This window comes from Crocodylus siamensis, chromosome 14, assembly GCF_052110815.1.
Source record: "Crocodylus siamensis isolate JL-2025a chromosome 14, ASM5211081v1, whole genome shotgun sequence".
NCBI classification, from domain to species: Eukaryota; Metazoa; Chordata; order Crocodylia; family Crocodylidae; genus Crocodylus; species Crocodylus siamensis.
This window is the reverse complement of record NC_143408.1, coordinates 5,614,414-5,630,702: the sequence shown is the minus strand read 5'-3', so window position 1 is coordinate 5,630,702 and position 16,289 is coordinate 5,614,414. Positions and strand designations below refer to the sequence as shown.

At 56.4% G+C, this 16,289-nt stretch overlaps 1 protein-coding gene across 4 annotated transcripts in view; it reads left to right on the top strand.

Annotated features, from left to right (window-relative positions):
• The window catches only part of NRTN (neurturin), a 79,393-nt gene that overhangs the window by 13,059 nt on the left and 50,045 nt on the right, over positions 1-16,289 (top strand). Inside the window, exon 1 of one of the 4 annotated variants that reach the window (XM_090027421.1) lies at positions 1,452-1,789. The exons of 1 other annotated variant lie outside the window; for it this stretch is intronic. The gene's annotated coding sequence lies outside the window, so the exon portion shown is untranslated. Of the gene's footprint in view, positions 1-1,451; positions 1,790-16,289 lie in introns of those variants that run through there. 2 more of the 4 variants (XR_016439158.1, XM_090027420.1) reach the window with 2 other exon arrangements.

Sequence of the window (16,289 nt, the reverse complement as noted above, 5' to 3'; positions counted from 1 at the left end):
GCCCGAAGGGCAGGAAGTCAGCTGGGGTCAGAGGATCCCAGCAAGATGAGCATCCAAAGATAAGCATTTTGTTCCCTGGTCTCCTCCTTGTTTGAGACGGATGCATGGTTTGCTGAACAGAGTATTAGACTGGAAGTCCGGAAACCTGGATCCTACTGCTGGCATGGTCACTGTCCCACCTGTAAATCAGGGATCTTGATGCTAAGGACTCTCTCTTGTGTCCATCTGCCAGGGCTCGCTCAGGACGGCAGGTTGTCACTTCTCGGGCAGGAAAGCATTTCCCCCCATGTCAGACTGGCTCATACAGTCGGGTCCTCCCATCCCTCCTCCCTTGGGAACACGGGACATAGTCCTCTTTCAGGTCATCAGCATGCGTCTGAGCCAAATTCTCCCTGCCACTGCCATGGCCAGCAGCTTGGTAGTGCTCTCGTCTGTGGCACATCATAGGATTTGGCACGAGGTGCTCTGTGGCCGTGCATGTACGAAGGACCAGAGTAGACGGTTGCCTACAAATGCAGGGACCTGGCCTCTGGCCTCCAAAGTCCCTTTTAGGACTATGTTCTTAGGATCCTGGCCTCCTTTGAGGCTCCTTCCAGCCTCGTGCCCCTATGGAGGAGAGGAGTGAAAGATTAGTCTTGCCCACGCTATTTCAGCCAGCAAGGGGCTGTTCACCGGGCTCCTCGTGCACTCCTCCGACACAGTGGTAAGCCGCTACCACGTCCCCTCTCCGTCTTCTCTGCTTTAGGCTAAAGAGGCCCAGGTCCCTCAGCCTTTCCTCGCGTGGCTTGCCTCGCAAGTCCCCGATCACACGGGTGACTCTTCTCTGGCCCCGCTCAAGTTTCTCCACATCCTTACTGAAGCGGGGCGCCCAGAACCGGACACAGGACTCCCGCCGCGGTCTCGCCGGCGCTGAGCACAGCGGGAGTCCCGCTTCCTTAGCTTTCCACGAGATGGGAGATGGGTTGATGCGTGCCAGCGGGACGTTTGCCCCGCTGACCACCGCCTCGCGGTCACGCGATGGTCAGTCACTACCCCTAGGTCCCTTTTGGTGCCACCGAGCCCGTATGTGCGCCGAGGGTTGGTTGCCCCCGATGATGGGGCGCCTCACGCTTTCATAGATTTCATCGACATTCGGGACCTCGGAGGATCATCTGAGTCCAGCCGCCCGCCCCAGGGGCAGGAAGGCAGCTGGGGTCACAGGATCCCGGCAAGATAAGCATCCAGATTTCCCTTGGAGGCATCCAGTGAAGGTGCTCGGACCACCTCTGATGGCGGGCTGTGCCAGGCAGCGAAGACATGCTTCCTCGCGTCCAGCCTGAAGCGGTCTTGCAGGAGTTCGTGACCGCTCGGCCTCGGGGCGCTCAGCGGTCACCCCTGAGAAACTCGGGGGTGCCCCCCCCCCCCGGAGCCTGCGCTCTTCCAGGCTCCAGAGCCCCGTGGCCCTGATCCTGCGCCCGGCTCTTCTCCGCACCCCCTCGAGCCTCCCCCGCTCCTGCTCGGATTGCGGAGCCCAAACCGTGGGAGTGCGCGTGGCCGGGGGCAGCTCCCGCCGGGGCCGGCCCCCGGGCGGGGCGGCTCCGCGGGAGATGCCCGAGCCGGTCCGGCGCAGGGAGGAGCTCGTGCCCCACTCTCCTCCCCCGGCTCCTCCCCCGCATCCCCGGGACCTCGCTGCCCCTGCCCGGCGCGCGGGCACCCGGAGCCGGCGGCGGCTGAGGCGCCTCCGGGGGGGCGGCCGCTCCATGGCTCCGCCGGGGCCCGGCGGCGGCCGCTGAGCGCGGCGCCCGCGGAGGTAAGCGTCGCCGGGCGGGCGGGCGGGTCTCGCCTCTCTCCTCTCTCCTCTCTCCTCTCGCCCCTGCCCGAGACGCACCACTTGTCCTCTGGCCCCTCGAGCGCCCGGGCGGCGGCTTTGCGTCCCCCAGCGCCGGCCGCGGGCTGTCCTGCGCCGGTCCCGCCAGCGCCGGCTGGGGTTGTGGTGCCGCTGGGGGCAGTTTGCTCCGCTGGGGCCCCAGGGGAGTCAGCCCCCCCCGTGCCGAGGCAGGAGCTGCCGTCTTCGCTTGCCCCGCGTTCTGGAGAGCGCCCTGCGCTTCGCCGGGGACAGACTTCGCAGGGCTGGCGGCGGGGGTCAGCATGCCGCCCGCCCCCGGCTGACACCTGCTGCTCCCCCGCTGGGCGCAGCACGACGCCCGGGGAAGCCTGGACGAGGGACACCCCTTGGGCCCTACTGCCTTTCTCCAGCCCTGCCTGAAATCGAGGGCTGTGCAGCAGTCAGTGCTTGGGGAACGAGCTCCTCTCAAGTCTCCCACTCGCTGGCTGGCTTCTGCAACCACGGAAGCCAATGAACCTCTTTTTTCCTCCGCCCTGCTCCCTGTGTCCTCACTTCCAGTGCAGCAAGTTTGTTTTGGACCCGTGGTCAGGCTGGGGTAGCTCTTCCAGTGAAGGTCCAGGCCTGATAACCTCAGCAGGAGAGAGCTCTAGGTCTCCGTCCCCTTCCCCCCTCCATGCACATGCCTCTCCCAGCGCTGCTGGAGGAAAGCCCTGAGCGCACTGCTTTTTTTGGTGTCAAGAAGTCATTTCTGCCTAGGCAGAGGAGCTTGCTTCATAGTTGGAGGCAGTCCCACTGTGCAGAAATACAAACACAGTAAGAGCTGGCCCTGGTGTGGTTTGTTCACGTTAGGGGGAAAATGCGTCCTGTCTAAATATTATTTTAAGAAACGGAAGGACCTGCATCTGGGCTTCGCCTGCCTTTACAGCCCTGCCACCTTCTCAGGTTTATTAGCCAGCGTTAAGCAGCCTCTGAATTGTCATCAGAGCCTCTGGAGCTCGGGGCCGGTTCTCAGGTCGGGTCACCCGTGCACGAAGGCAAGGGGATTCCCAGCATTGCTAAAGGGTCTGCTTCGAGCTTTGAAAGCAACCGGTCTTGGAAGTCTTTAAATACCTATTGTCTCAGCAAGTTCCTTGCACGTACGTGGTGGCTTGTGTCTATGGTCAGTCTAAATCCTCTCACCGCTTCCCTCTATGCACTGAGGATCTGGTTTATCGCAACAAGGGAATCAGATTATTGCTGAAGAGTGGTAGTGAGATTAAGTGCAGGTTGAAACTGAGGATTTAGGAGATGAGGTTTCTCTTCCCGGGTCTGACACTGATGCTACGTGTGACCTTGGGCAAAGCACTTACACCCCGAGGTTGCAGAAAGCATGTGAAGTCCCCCAGATTTGTGGCTTATCAGGACATGAGGGACCGAGGCAAGACCTGCTGTAGGCTTGAGCGCACAGAGCAACCGGCCGCAGACACAGAGGTATGCAGGCACCTACCTCCTGCTGGTCTTGGTAGGAGGTAGGTGCACAGACCCCTGTGGCCCTGGACCTGATGAGACGGGCAGCAGCTGGAGAGCTGCAGTGAAAAGAGAATCAGGCTCTCGTTGCTTTTGCAGGTGTAAAGGACTCTGCCACGCCTGGCAGCCCGAACCCGACGTGCCAGCTCCATCCTCACCCTGGCCAGTGTGCACCAGGTGCTGCTGAGTTCTCTTCTCTGTGGGCTGGTGCCCGTGCCCGCGGGGTATGAGCGCAGCAGATTATAACAGCACACGGCAAGTCTTGGGGTGACTTTGTGTTGGCCGTTAGGAATGCCAGCAGGATTGCACCCTCCACGTTCCCTTGCAGGGCAGGCGCTGATCTGACAGCTTTATAGGGACGGGGGGGCTTGACACATGCAATAATTCGCATGCAGCGTCTCCATGGGGAGCATGGAAACGTTAGAGGGACGGAGAAGCCAACACGCGCGCTTGAGTCTCGGGGCACTGTGCTCCGGGGAGGTCAGTCGGCCTCGTTCCATGGAGCTGTTGGCTCCGTCCCCCCAAGACTCATAGTTTCATAGTTTCTAGGGTCGGAAGGGACCTGAGTAGATCATCTAGTCCGACCCCCTGCCATGGCGGGAAAGAGCGCTGGGGACTCTCGCGGTGCTGTATGGGATTATGTGCAAGCAGCACGGCCAGGGAGTGCGTGGGTCACAGCATCCTTGCTCCAGGCTGTCCAGAGCTCCCGAATCCTGTAAACTCACTGAAGGGAGGGGTCCTGACTGGTCACTGGGGCTCCTAGATGCTACCTCAAGGTGAAGAAACAATGCCAAGTGCATCCCCTTTAACTGCCAAGTCAGACTCCCAAACCCACCCAGTTTCTGACATCAGGGGCCTCCAGTACATGAAGGGAGACGAGGACTCCTGTGTCCAGGAGTTGGGGGTCAGGGTACTCCAGATTTGCAGGGACTTTCAGGAGAGCTATAGCCCTGGCTTGACCTGGGGGCAAGGACCTGGAAGAAGTGAAGGCCGACTTTGCTAACTTGGTGTAGCCACGCCTGTGTCTGGGCAGCCTTCTAGGACATGGTCTCAGAAGGTCCTGGCACCTTCTCCACACCCGCTGCAGAAGGGCTTCGGGATCTGTCACGGGATTGCTCTAGGATGTGCATCCCCACCTGTGTTATCTCAGCATCACATGGCTAGTAATGAGCGGGACAGGAGAATGGGGGAGATGAATCTCTTTCTCGTCTGTAGAAGAGCTAAAAGCAGCCTCCAAACCCGCATTTCTTATGCACAAGACCCACCCCCGCCAAAACCCAGAAGCCCTGGGCACGAGTCTCCGTGTCTGGGGTGGGGGGCAGGGTGGGAGTAATGAGCTGAATCCAGCTGCAGGACTGGATGTCTGTGGTGTCCAGCACAGCATCCAAAGAAGGATGCTGCATCTCAATGCCTTGCCTGTTTCCCTACCCCCTGCCCTGGAGAGGCTAGTTAGCCCTACTGAGAAGCAATCTGGGGAGGGAGCCCCTGAGCAAGCAGGGTGTATTAGCCTGGGAAGAGCCCTGGGAAGCTGTAATTATCCTGCTTCTGGGGCCTGAGCCAACTAGCTTGGGTAGTTGTGCCTGGCAGTGCATTGCGCCCCCTTTATTTCTAGCCCTTGGGGACCACAAGAGGCATGCTGTGATGTCTCTCTACATTACACTAGCCCCTTGATCTCATTTAAGGCTCTGGGCCCAATGGCTGTGGGCAGACACACAGCTCAGTCCTGCTGGATCTGGCTCGCAGCTTTTCGGGTGCCCCGGGAACGTGCAGCCCCAGCCCAGCTGGGACCCCTTGTCTTAGTTCTGACTTGGAAGCACTACCGCGACGGAGATTAATTTAGGTAACAAATGTGCCAGGCTGCCCACTGGGTTCCTTAGTCTTCTAGTCTAATGGAGCGTAGGGCAACGGCTGGCAGAAGGGCAGAGATAAGGTGGCTGAAAGAAAGCAGATCTCCGTAGGGCCCGGCTGTTGATAGCAGCTTGGCCAATGCAGGGCTTTACTGTAGCACCACTCGCAACTGCCGAACCCTCCCAAGCACTGCAGCCTCTTTCATGACGAGGCTAAAACAAAGCACATGTGCAAAATCCCTCTGCTTGCAAGCATCCTCTTGCTGTTCCCCCGCGCCCACCGTGGGCCAGTGGCACGCTGCATTGTGCTCTGATGTCTCCAAGCCGCACCAAAGGGAGGGTGCTGGGGGGGGAGCAGGGCATGGATTCCTCCTCCCTTCCCAGTAATGCTGGACTGGGCTCGTTCATCTAAATAAACTTAATCCCTCGAGTGCTGCAGCCGTTAATCAGCTGTTCCTTCTGATAGGAAGGGTGTTGTGCTGGGTCAGGCCTTGCTGCTCTGCAACACTGCCCGGGGGGGGGTGGGGATGGAGCTCTCTGTGCGGAGCAACGGAGGAGGAAGCCCTCTGTAGATAGGCACCAGTGGTGGCCTGAAATTTGGCACCTTGAGAGATGAGCTCTCTTGGGGAAATGGCTTCTCTTACGGGCGCTGAGGTCCTGAGCACGTGCCCCTGGACTGCAAGCAGAGCTGGGCAGGGACCCTGCTTTGTTTCTACAACCTGTAGCTCGGAGCCCATCCCGGCTGGGTCGTATCAGACAGAGCTGTGATAATGCGCATCAGCTTTGTTAGGGGCTGAGCAAGCCGTGGAAAGGACCCCTTTTTGGCACTGCTTCAGCCAGTGATAGGGTAGCTCCTGGACAGGGAAACACAAACAGGTTGTTTTTAAATTATTGTTTAACCGTTGCAGCTTTTCTTTCAAGCCAGCTCAGTATGGGGGCAGCACCAGGACCCGCTCTAACAGCGCTCTCGTGACTCTTGGCTCGACTTGCCCTAAAGCAGCAGCTCCCCAAAACCAGTCATTATGTGAAAGTCTTACAGATTTTCTTTTTAAGAAAATTTCTCGTCCTTAAGATAGAGAGAAAAACCGAGAAACCGTGACTCTGGGCTCAAACCCCATGAGATGTTTTTTACCCTCTTGGGCTCTTCCCAACCCCAGGAAACAGAGAGATGGTATGGGTACGGTTTGCACCCTTTTTGCATCTCTGTTGTCCTCTGCTCCTTCTTCTCCCCATGGCCTTGCTCATGGGGAGATGCACCCACTCCCACTGAAGCATGGACTGAGCTTTCACACCTGCTAGACACCACCTAGCATCTATCCTTGCAGATGAAGGCATGCTGGTAACGTGGTACTTATGTGTAGCTCACTTGCATGACAGCAGTGAAGGCGCAGCAGCGTGTGGCTTTCGGGTGTACCAGAGTGCAAGCTCTCGGGACCCTAAGAATTTAGCTAGCACGTGCTAACGCCTGTGGTGCTGTGTCCTTACTGATATTGTTAACCAGCGTAGCTAGATTCAGCTGGCATAGGCTACAAGCACATCTTCATTTTGTGGGGTGGACAGATCACTGGGATCTAAGTGCTTTGGAATAAGAGCTGGTGTGGGGGCGGGGGCGTGCAGACATGTATATTATTATTATTTGGGCTGCCTGCCCAGGGATCCCAAATAGCAGCAGTAGTTCTCAAGGGTTAATGGGATCACGCATCAACACTCTGATCAGGTGTTAGTTTTCTTCTAGATCAAACCAAACTCTCCCAGCTACATTTGACCACCCCCCCAAAGGGGAAGCACGCTCTTGGGGTATAAATCATTGCAGATGGAGGGGTTCAGTGGAGCCATTCGGATTGACACCTGCCCTGACTCCGGCACAGAAAACACAGCAAGGAAAGAGCTCGGGTTAGGGCGAGAGACCCATACCCAGCTCTGGTTCCCCTGGGCCCCAGGCCGTGGGCGCAGGTGCTGCTCACAGGGTGTAAATGCCCCATGGCTGATTGGAAAGGGAGTGAGGGCTCAAAGCCCCAGGCTTGGGAGCAAGCGTCCAGGCAGCATTTGGTGGCTTCTTTGCCTTTAATAATGTTGTTTTTGGCTGTGGTCTCCTCAGGTTGTTGGAAGCCCACGGGATTATTTATTGCCGGCTGTTGGTGCCCCCTGACCCTGTCCCATAAAACACACAAGCGGTTTGGCTTGGAGAAGCGCGATGACGCCTCTTGGCCCTGCCAAGAACTGCAGACCTACCCTTACTCACTGCTTTGTTAGAGGGCCCCGGATTTTGGGCCCAGCTTTCAGCCCTTCTTCTGGGGAGGCTCAGACTCATGTGTGCACCGGGACCGAGATCCTAGACGGATGGAGAGGGGATGCAGAGGGCAAAGTGCCTCCCTAGTCAGCCACATGGTGACTGTCGGGGTGTCCTGAGCCCGGGTGCCTCCGTTTGGCCATGGAAGACGCACGTGGTAGCAAAGCGGTAGCTCTCCTCTAGTTCGGATAATAATTTTATGGAGCTGAGCTTCTTCCAGGCCCCCTGCTCCCACCTCGTAGAGCAGAACCAGCCCCCACCCGCGCAGGTCTCTGCAGCTCCGGAGGACTTCTGCTCATGAGGATTTCTGCCTATTATTAGCTATGGTTGGGTTGTGTGTGGAGGCCTCATGCAAGGTTGGAGCCTTGAGGTGCCACGTACGTGCAGAAGAGGCTGCTCCTACACAGCAAACAGGGACGGACGGCGCAGGGAGGTAGGTGCTTTCCATAGCGCCCTGCCCCGTGCAAGTGCTGTTGGTAGGGGACGTGGAGGGAGGGGTCCTGCGAGTGGGAGACTTGGGTCCTGCTCCTGCATCCATGCAGGTGCTGGTAGGACGCCAGAGGGAAAGCAGCCCATACAGGAGTAGGGTCGCACATGGAGCTACCTATGGGCACAGGTGCAAGCCGGCAGGGATACGCATGCCTGTATGTACAGGGTTGGGAAAGCACTTCCTGCGAGTGTCGCGGCTGCTCTCTGAGCGGGGAGGTCCACAGTGCACAGTTCAGGCTCGGTGCAGGGCTCGCTGCTGGCTGCATTGGACCCCTTTCTCATGGCGCAGCCAGGTCGTCAGACAGGCTGTTCCCCCCGCCCTGCACGGCACTTTTCTCACGTGACAATGGGCTCCTTTCAAAGCAACACTGGGAAGGCTGCACACAACAGGTCCCGTGCACCGTTGCTGGGCTGCGTGCAAAGCCAGCTCACGGGCGCCTCCACATACTTGGGGGCCTGATTCTCTGGGACTGCTCCAGGCACTGACCTCGGTGCCTCAAATCCGCGTGGAAGTGATTAGTGTGAATGGCCGTGCACCGGGGAGTAGTGGGGCTAGCAGTGCTGGGCCTGTGGTAGTCCAGGGAACAGGTGGGAAGCAGCATTTGCTTGGTAATAACTTTCCTGGATCACCGACAGAGTTGGGAGATACAGAAAAAGCCTTTCTGATTAAAAAGATATTCTGTCTGAGGGGCAGGGCAGCCAAGAACCTGACCCTCGGTGCGGTGTGAAGGGAGCCTCTAGCGAGGCATAAAGCAGAGCGCTTTCACACCAGGTTCACATGCCTCGCACACACTCTCATGTGCTCCAGCACCAGTGGGCTTAGCATACCCTCCCCTGCCCATGGCCCCGGCCTGTGCACGGGGACAGCACTCCCCACCCCGAATGCTGGCCCCTTAGCAGAGGCTCCATGCCGATTTAGTGGGGCAGCTGCTGTCACAGCAAAGCGGCGCTGCTGGTTAAGAGCACGTTGCTGAGGCTTAGCAGCTTGAAGGGGGTTGTGCTGGGAGAGGAAGGACACCGCACAGGATCGAAGTATGCATGGGGCTATACACAGCTCCGGCCACCGGGATGATGACACCCCAGTGCCAGCGTTGTCCCCATTGCCCAAATGGGTGCAGCAAGCCACAGCACCAGTGACGGCTCCTTATGGGATGACAGGGGCTCTCTTGCTGGCTTCTCTGGCTACTGCCGCCTGGTCAAGCTGAGGCAGGTTGGGGCTGGGGTTTGCCTGCAGGCATGGCTCTAAGAGGCTTTAGTGTGAGAGTGGAGTCGCAACTGGAGCCACTCACGGATGCAGACTTGACCACCCAGGGGACTTCTCCACCCTGACCCCATGGATCCTTAAAGAGCTCAGTGGCTTCTGGGGGCTGAGCCTGCTTGAACCCTCCTCATGGCCGGCTGATGGTGTTGTGGGCTGTGTCCAGTTGGGATGGCACAGAGCCACTCCACTGTACTGGCCCAGAGGCCCAGGAGCTGATCTTGGCTGTGCCTTGCAGCTCTCTGGGATCACTGGCAAACTTTCCAGGGGCAGACACATAGCGTAGAAGGAGGCATCCACCTTCTGCACCCCTGGAGCAAAGGGGCAGGTAGAGGGTGGTGGGTTTTGTGCTGCAGGGCAGGCTGTAGACAACCTGGGTAAAGCTGCAGCAAGATGAGGCTGCTCTCGTTGTGCCCTCTCTCAAGCTGTGTATGATGGGCAGGAGCATGGCATCTCAGCCACAGAGCTTTGGTAGGAAATAAGATTCAGGGAGGGGCAGTTCCCATAGCCATAAATGCTAATGAGGAGAGCTGTATGGGCTACGCCTGCATGCAGTATGTCATTATTACACTTATTAAATAAACAGCAATTTGCCTTCTAGATAAGGCCGACACGTGATCAGAAGCATTTCAACATCACCCACCGCAGCCCAGGGGCTTCTGCTTACGTGGGGAGTCGGTCCCCAGGGAAGTGCCTTCAGTAGGACTTGTCCTGAAGCACCCTTGTGAGCTGCGGCTGGAGCCCACCCAGGGCGGGGGCAGACTGGAGGGGAATTCTGCCTGTCGCAGCTGGAGGGAAGGACGGCCAGATGATGCTGATCTGCTCATTGACCTCCGAATCTCCTGCAGGCCGTGTGCAGATTCCCCTTCGTTGCCCAGGCCTCTGCTCCTGCCACCCCCAGCCCCCGGGTATCTTGGGGTGCAGAACTGGTTCTGGGAAATGGAGGTTTTGCACCTTCCCGCCCTTTGGGTCTGTGCCAGCCTTCAGGCTCCAGTGCCCTTTGCCCCAGAAGACACTTCCCTATTAGCCAGGCTTTGCATTTCCCTGTGCTACACTAAGGGCACAAGCACAGGGGTGGTGCATCCCCTACCCCCCGGCCCTGTCCTTGCCCTCTGGCAGAGGAAGGAGGAACTCCAGGCAGAGAGTGGATGGGGAGATGCTCACAGGGGGCCACTGAGGGATCTTTGGGCAGATGCTGATTCATTTCCTGCTGATTTTAATAGGACCTGCAAAACTGCACCCCAGACACTCATTCGGAGCCCCCCTGCAGCTGGTGGGAATGGCAGCTGACTCCAGGATGCTGGCCTGGGCATGGGGGAGGCTCCGTCGCCAGAGGTGGGGCATAGTCTCTGGCTTCCCCCCAGCCCAGTTCACATGCAAGGGCTGGGAGGCTGCATCACGCTGTGCTTTGAGCCCTCCCTTCTCTCCCTGCGCCCGAGACACAGGAGCCTGTTACTTTGGGATGAGCGGCAGCAGAACGCTTCACCGTCCTGACGACTCTAACCACAGCCTTTGTGTGAACCCGGTGGGGCTACCGCTGTGCCAGGGTCTCCAGTGTTTTTCTTAAAGCCCCAGCTCCTGGAGCCAGGGTGGTCGAGACTCTCGGCTTTCTTTTTCGAAGTTGCCGGTCCTCCTGGCTGCAGAGGCAACCCTGAGAGTCTGGCCTCAGCGCAGCCCCCGGGGCTCAGAGAGCCGAACAGACGTGGGCTCCTGGTTTGGAGGGGCTCTGTATCACGGTGTGAGAGGGCTTGGGGCTGGCAAGGGGCTCAGAGATAGGCACAGACCTTGCTGTCCTGGGCCTGTGATTACAAGGTAGGAACAGGAGCAGGGCTCTCTGGCCTGCTCTTGGTGTGGAGAGGTCTTACTGTCTGGTGGTGCTCGGGGAGGCCAGGAGGAGAAACATAGTTTTGCTGCAAGACGATGTTGTCTCCTCTAGGGATTTTTCCCCAAGCTCTGAGACCTTCCTTAGCTGCCTATGCCAGGCATCAGGAAAGCACCAGACTCAACAGCTCGTGTTTGCCCTCTCGTCCTTGTGATCCTGAAGGGAGCTGTAGAGATACTGGCTCCTTTTCACTGGCCTCATCCTAGCGTTGGGAATTGGCTTTCTAGCTCTGGTTGCAGGTGCTGGCTCTCCCTAGCTAGTTAACGGGTGCAGCAAGGCAGCAGTTGTGAAAGCTCAACCCTGAACTCAGCAGGTCGTGTGTCCTAATGGCTAGGGCCTTGTATTGGAAATGGAGGCACAGTTGAGGGCACCTGGCATGCCCAAGGCCACACGGCAAGGCAGTGGCGGAGCTGGGAAGAGGCCTCCCATCTGCATCGTGTAGCTGGTCTGTCTGCATGTGGGGCAGGGGCCGTGTCTCCATGGGTTTGGGGGGACATAGTCTTAGGTGGAGTCTCAAGGTGCCATAACCGGCTCCTGAGAGCCCTTGTGATGCAGGGCTGATTGCGAGCAAGCCCTGGGTGCAGCCTCCCGACTTCTTTCATGCAGGGCACCAAGGAGGCCCTGAACGTCGCGGCCTTTCAGTGGGTGCCTTGCGCTGCTGCCGAATCCTGAACAAGAACACCCGGCTTAGCACATGCCACGCCATAGAGAAGCCCAATTATGCCAGGCCCGGCTTATCTGCCCTCTCCGGTACATCGTGCCTTCGCTGCCTGCCAAGGATGATCACAGCTCAGTGTCGGAGGCCCCGGCCTGCCTCTTATGTAACATCTTTATGAATGATCTGGGAGAGGCTGATGAGGTTTTCAGGAAACAGCCGTTTGGGAGGAGCAGCTCGGGCGGAGAAATCATCAGAAAGCACCACAGGCAGAAAACTACCGACTCAGATCCAGCTTGGAAAAAATGCAGCTAATAAACTGGCGGGGGGGGAGCTTACATGCAAGGCATGTCCATGATGCCAGGGTGGAGTTTGGGAAAGTTGGGCACCAGCCCCAGAGCCCTTGGATAGAGAGTGGGACCGTGTTTAAGTGCATTTATGTGGCCCCCTCTTTGCTAGGGATGGATGGGTTAAAGCCTGGCTGGGGTTTAGGGGCACATTTGCCGGCGACAGTTTCTCAGGCAGCATCCTCAGAGTTAGATCCCAAAGCCTTGATTCAGCAACGGCTGTGCTGATGTCGCACTGGAGTTTCAATGCATGCTGTAGAGGTTTGCTAACCTTGAATGTGGTGCAGAGAGACGCTCGGGGGGGATTTTCCAAAGCCCCTCAGAGTTTAATTACCTTTAAAACTCATGCACTTTGTTGGAAATGGGGCTCTACAGCAGCATTTCTCAACCTTTTAAGATTCCAGGTTCCCCCTCGGAAGATGCCAGCTCTGAGCTTTCACTCATTTCTTGACTACGGGAAAATACTAGAGCAATTCTTCTGTTGCAAAGGGCTCCGAAAGACCGCAACAAGCCAGAGATTTCAAATAGGAATCCACAGTGTCAAAACTTTCTGAGTTTAGCTTGTGGATTGTGTGTAGGTGGTTGCACGCGTAACAGTGCTAATACCATGCGGCAGGTTTAAAAGGATCCCATGGTATCCCTGGTTGTGAATCACTGCTTGTAGGAATTGTACCTCTACAAGCTTAAGGACTGTGCTGGAGCCCTGAGTTTGCAGATGAAGTGTTGAGAAATGTAAAACCAGATCCCCTCCTGAATTTGCAGTGCTGACAGAGAGAAAACCCCCTTGAAACTAAGCGTATATCATCAGGAGTCTCTGAGATGGTAAACACGATGACACTCAGATAACTAGTAGTATAATTTCTCTTTGAATTGGGTTCCATCCATGTTAGGCTACTGTTATATAGCCACTCTTCAGAGCAGAGCTGCGCTGTAGTTTTACAATCTCCCTAAATGCCTACCTCTGCTGTTCCACTGTCGGCGTTTCCATTTCTCCCATTTAAACGTCACTGGATGGTGGACACGGCTCAGAGCGGGTTAGGACTGGGCAAAAAGGGCTTGAAACAAAACATGCCAGCACGCATCAGCTGGGCAGGCTGGGACTGGCTCCGCTACCGCCTTGCAGTGCGACCTTGGGCAAGTCCCTTCGTTACTCTTTTCTCCTCCCACCGCTTTTACATCTCACTCCTTCCCTCTGTGCTGCAAAGGGTGGCGACAACTTCTCTCGCCACACGTCGGGGATCTATCCAGGCTCAGGGCGGATGTAGGCAGCTTCAGTGTTTGTGCCGTTTAGACAGTAAGAGTGGAAAATGCTGGAGCAATGCCAAGGGGTCTGGTCCTGCCCAGCGGTGGCCTCCTGCCAGGGCCACCGCTATATATGAGAACAATGTGGACGGAGAATGCCGGCGCCTGCTTAAACCTGCAGCCGTTCCGTTCTCCGGGCGCTGATCGTCGGGCCGCGTGATTACAATTCCCTTGTCCTGATTAAGCCAGGAATCCACCACACTGATTCACACATGCACACGCCTGGTGTTTCCCACTTCCCTACCAAAGCAAAGCTGCGGGTTGCAGACAAGATGGGTACTTGTAAACCACACGCTTGGGGGGTGGAATTGGCCCACAGCCCCTCTAACTGTGGGTGTCAGCAGAGCCCTTTAAGGTCTCTGTCGTCAGCTCGAGGAGACCCGCTCTGTGGCTCTTATCGCTGCAGCTCCTGGCTGGAAACGTTGCTGCCTGCCGTGCATTGCGGAAAGCTCATCCCGAAGGCCCTGTAGCGGTGCTGCTACAGTACAAGATGTACCGCTGATTTTTCTCACAAGGAGGAAAGCATTTGCGACGGCTCCCTTAGGGAGGTGTGTGGAGTTGTTAACACGTGGTGACCTGGGCCAGTGAGGACTTTTGCGGTCCATGGGAGACTTATGCTGACAAACACAGGACGGTGGTACCCTGTAGTGGCTACAGACCCCGCAGAACAAAATTTTATTGCTAGCCCAGCTAAAGGTGGCGACCCTTAGTATTTCCAGGAATAAAGGGAGATAGGAGGCATTTTGGAGCCTGCCTTTGTAGAATCCATGGGTCTTTGGTCCCTTCTCATACTTAGGCCACGTACTGACTTATGCATCTACTAAAGCCTGTGTGAGAAGACACCTAGGGTCTTGCACCCAAGTGGGAAATGTTCCTCCTTTTTTTTCGATCCAGAGGTGATCGGGTTGATTCTTGCCGCCAGTGATCTGCGTAGGTGGGCTGCCTGGGACGTCACGCGTCGTAGCGCGGTGCGTTTGGAGAGATCAACATGCAGTGAATCGAGGAGCCATCATCAAGCCTTTTTTGTTCAAATAAATAACACCGCTCTGCTGGGAGCAAGCAGGGGAGACCCGCAGATCTCTTGTGTTACCCACTGTGCATCCTGTGGGTCCCTGTCAGGACCTCTGAGATCACGTGACAGAAGGAGCAGTTTGACAAAGGAAGAGGATTTTGCAAAACCTCGTCTTGAGTGCAGCAGACAGGTCCCAGCCTGCATGAGAGCCTGTGCCCACCATGCTCCTTTCCCTGGGTATCTGTAACCTGCTCTGTTTGGAGGGTCTCGGGAGTTTTCTGCCCTTCCACCCACTGTAACCCAAAGGGTTTTTTGCTTGTAGCTTGGTAGTCTCGTAAGGGGTGTTTCAGATGGCTGTGATCTCCTTTCAGGGCACAGTCCCATGGCTGCTTCATGGAGGAATTTCTTGTCTGTTCTCTCTTGCTTTGCACTAAGTGGTTCAATATGTCAGCAGCTGCTTCAGGAGGAGGACAGCTGATGCTAACGGGAGACTGGTCTGTGCAAAGGCCAGAATCCACTGGAAGGTTTAAGCACAAATTGGATTTATTGGTCCCCGAGCCCTCAGCGGAGCGACATAATCCTCAGCAGGGCGCTTTACAAGCCTGTTCCTTCCATATAGAAAAGGATAAGGAGAACAAGAAAAACCAGAAGGGCTTTCCGTGTGGCGTGCGAGCTGAAAACTCCCCCAGTATACTGCCTTCAGCCTTCTATATTTGCTGACCTACCTACATATTTTATGCCTTTGATCTCTTACTATTCAGGGGGAGAAGCGATTCCTACCGCATCTTTTGCTTGCAGTCCAAACCGCTTTGTCTGCCTGAATTGTCGGGGAGTCAGAAAGGCCGGCTTCCTCATGTAACCTGTAGTCATGAAGCCCTCTCCCCTCAATAACACCTCCACAGCCATCCTTTCTGCGGTGTCGAGGCGGGGAGTTTGAGCACGGTGGAACCCCTAATGCCGAGGTCTCAAATGGAAACCTGGGAAGAGTTTTCAGGAGGGTGGAGAACGCCACCTCTCTGCTTATGACTAGGTAGGGATGGAGATCAAAATGTAGACAAGTCTCGACTTAGAATCAAGTTGTGGGCAAAGTAGAAAACCCAAGCAGGAAATGTCAGAGCAGATGGACCAGCATTTGGCCCAACAGCCCTTTCTCTGGATGAGTAACTTGTGGAGTGTGATCCAAGAAAGAACAACCTTTGCATCTGCATGTGGATGAAAGTTTGGGAGAAGGGGTGGAGGGAGAAGGGTTTTATTTGTTCACTCATCACATTAGAAATGCAGATCTTGCGCTGACTTAATTCTCCCCTGCTTTACAGGAAGGTGGACGGCAGGCCCCAAGGCAGGATCAGCTATACCTCAGCCATTCCTGATGGGTAGTTGTCCCACCTGCTCCGAGGAAGTCTCCAGTGATGGAGATTCCTCAGCCTCCCTGCGTGCCCTGTGCAGTGCTTTGTTACCCTTTTAGTTCAAAGGTGCTTCTAATGTCTACTCAGAATAAAACCACATGGGGCACATCTACACGAGACGCTTTACTGCCCAGCAGCATAGTTTACTGCGCAGTAAGCATGTGGTTCTACACATGCACATGCTTACTGCGCAGTAAAACTTGCTAAAGGCGAGTAAATTTGCAACCTGCAAAGGCAAGTTGCAAATTTACTTTCAATTAGTAATGGTGCAGTAGTGCTTGTGTAGATGTTTAACCAGGAGCAAATCTGGGAGGTTGTTCCATGTCCCCAGGAGCTGCCTGCTACCAGGGTGGGCTCCACCACTGGACCCTGGGTGGGGACTACCCTGCCCCAGCAGCAGGGAGCTCTAAGGCCCCTGCTCAGAGATTGTGACTGGGAAGCCGGGCCTGGTTCCCACTTCACTATCACAA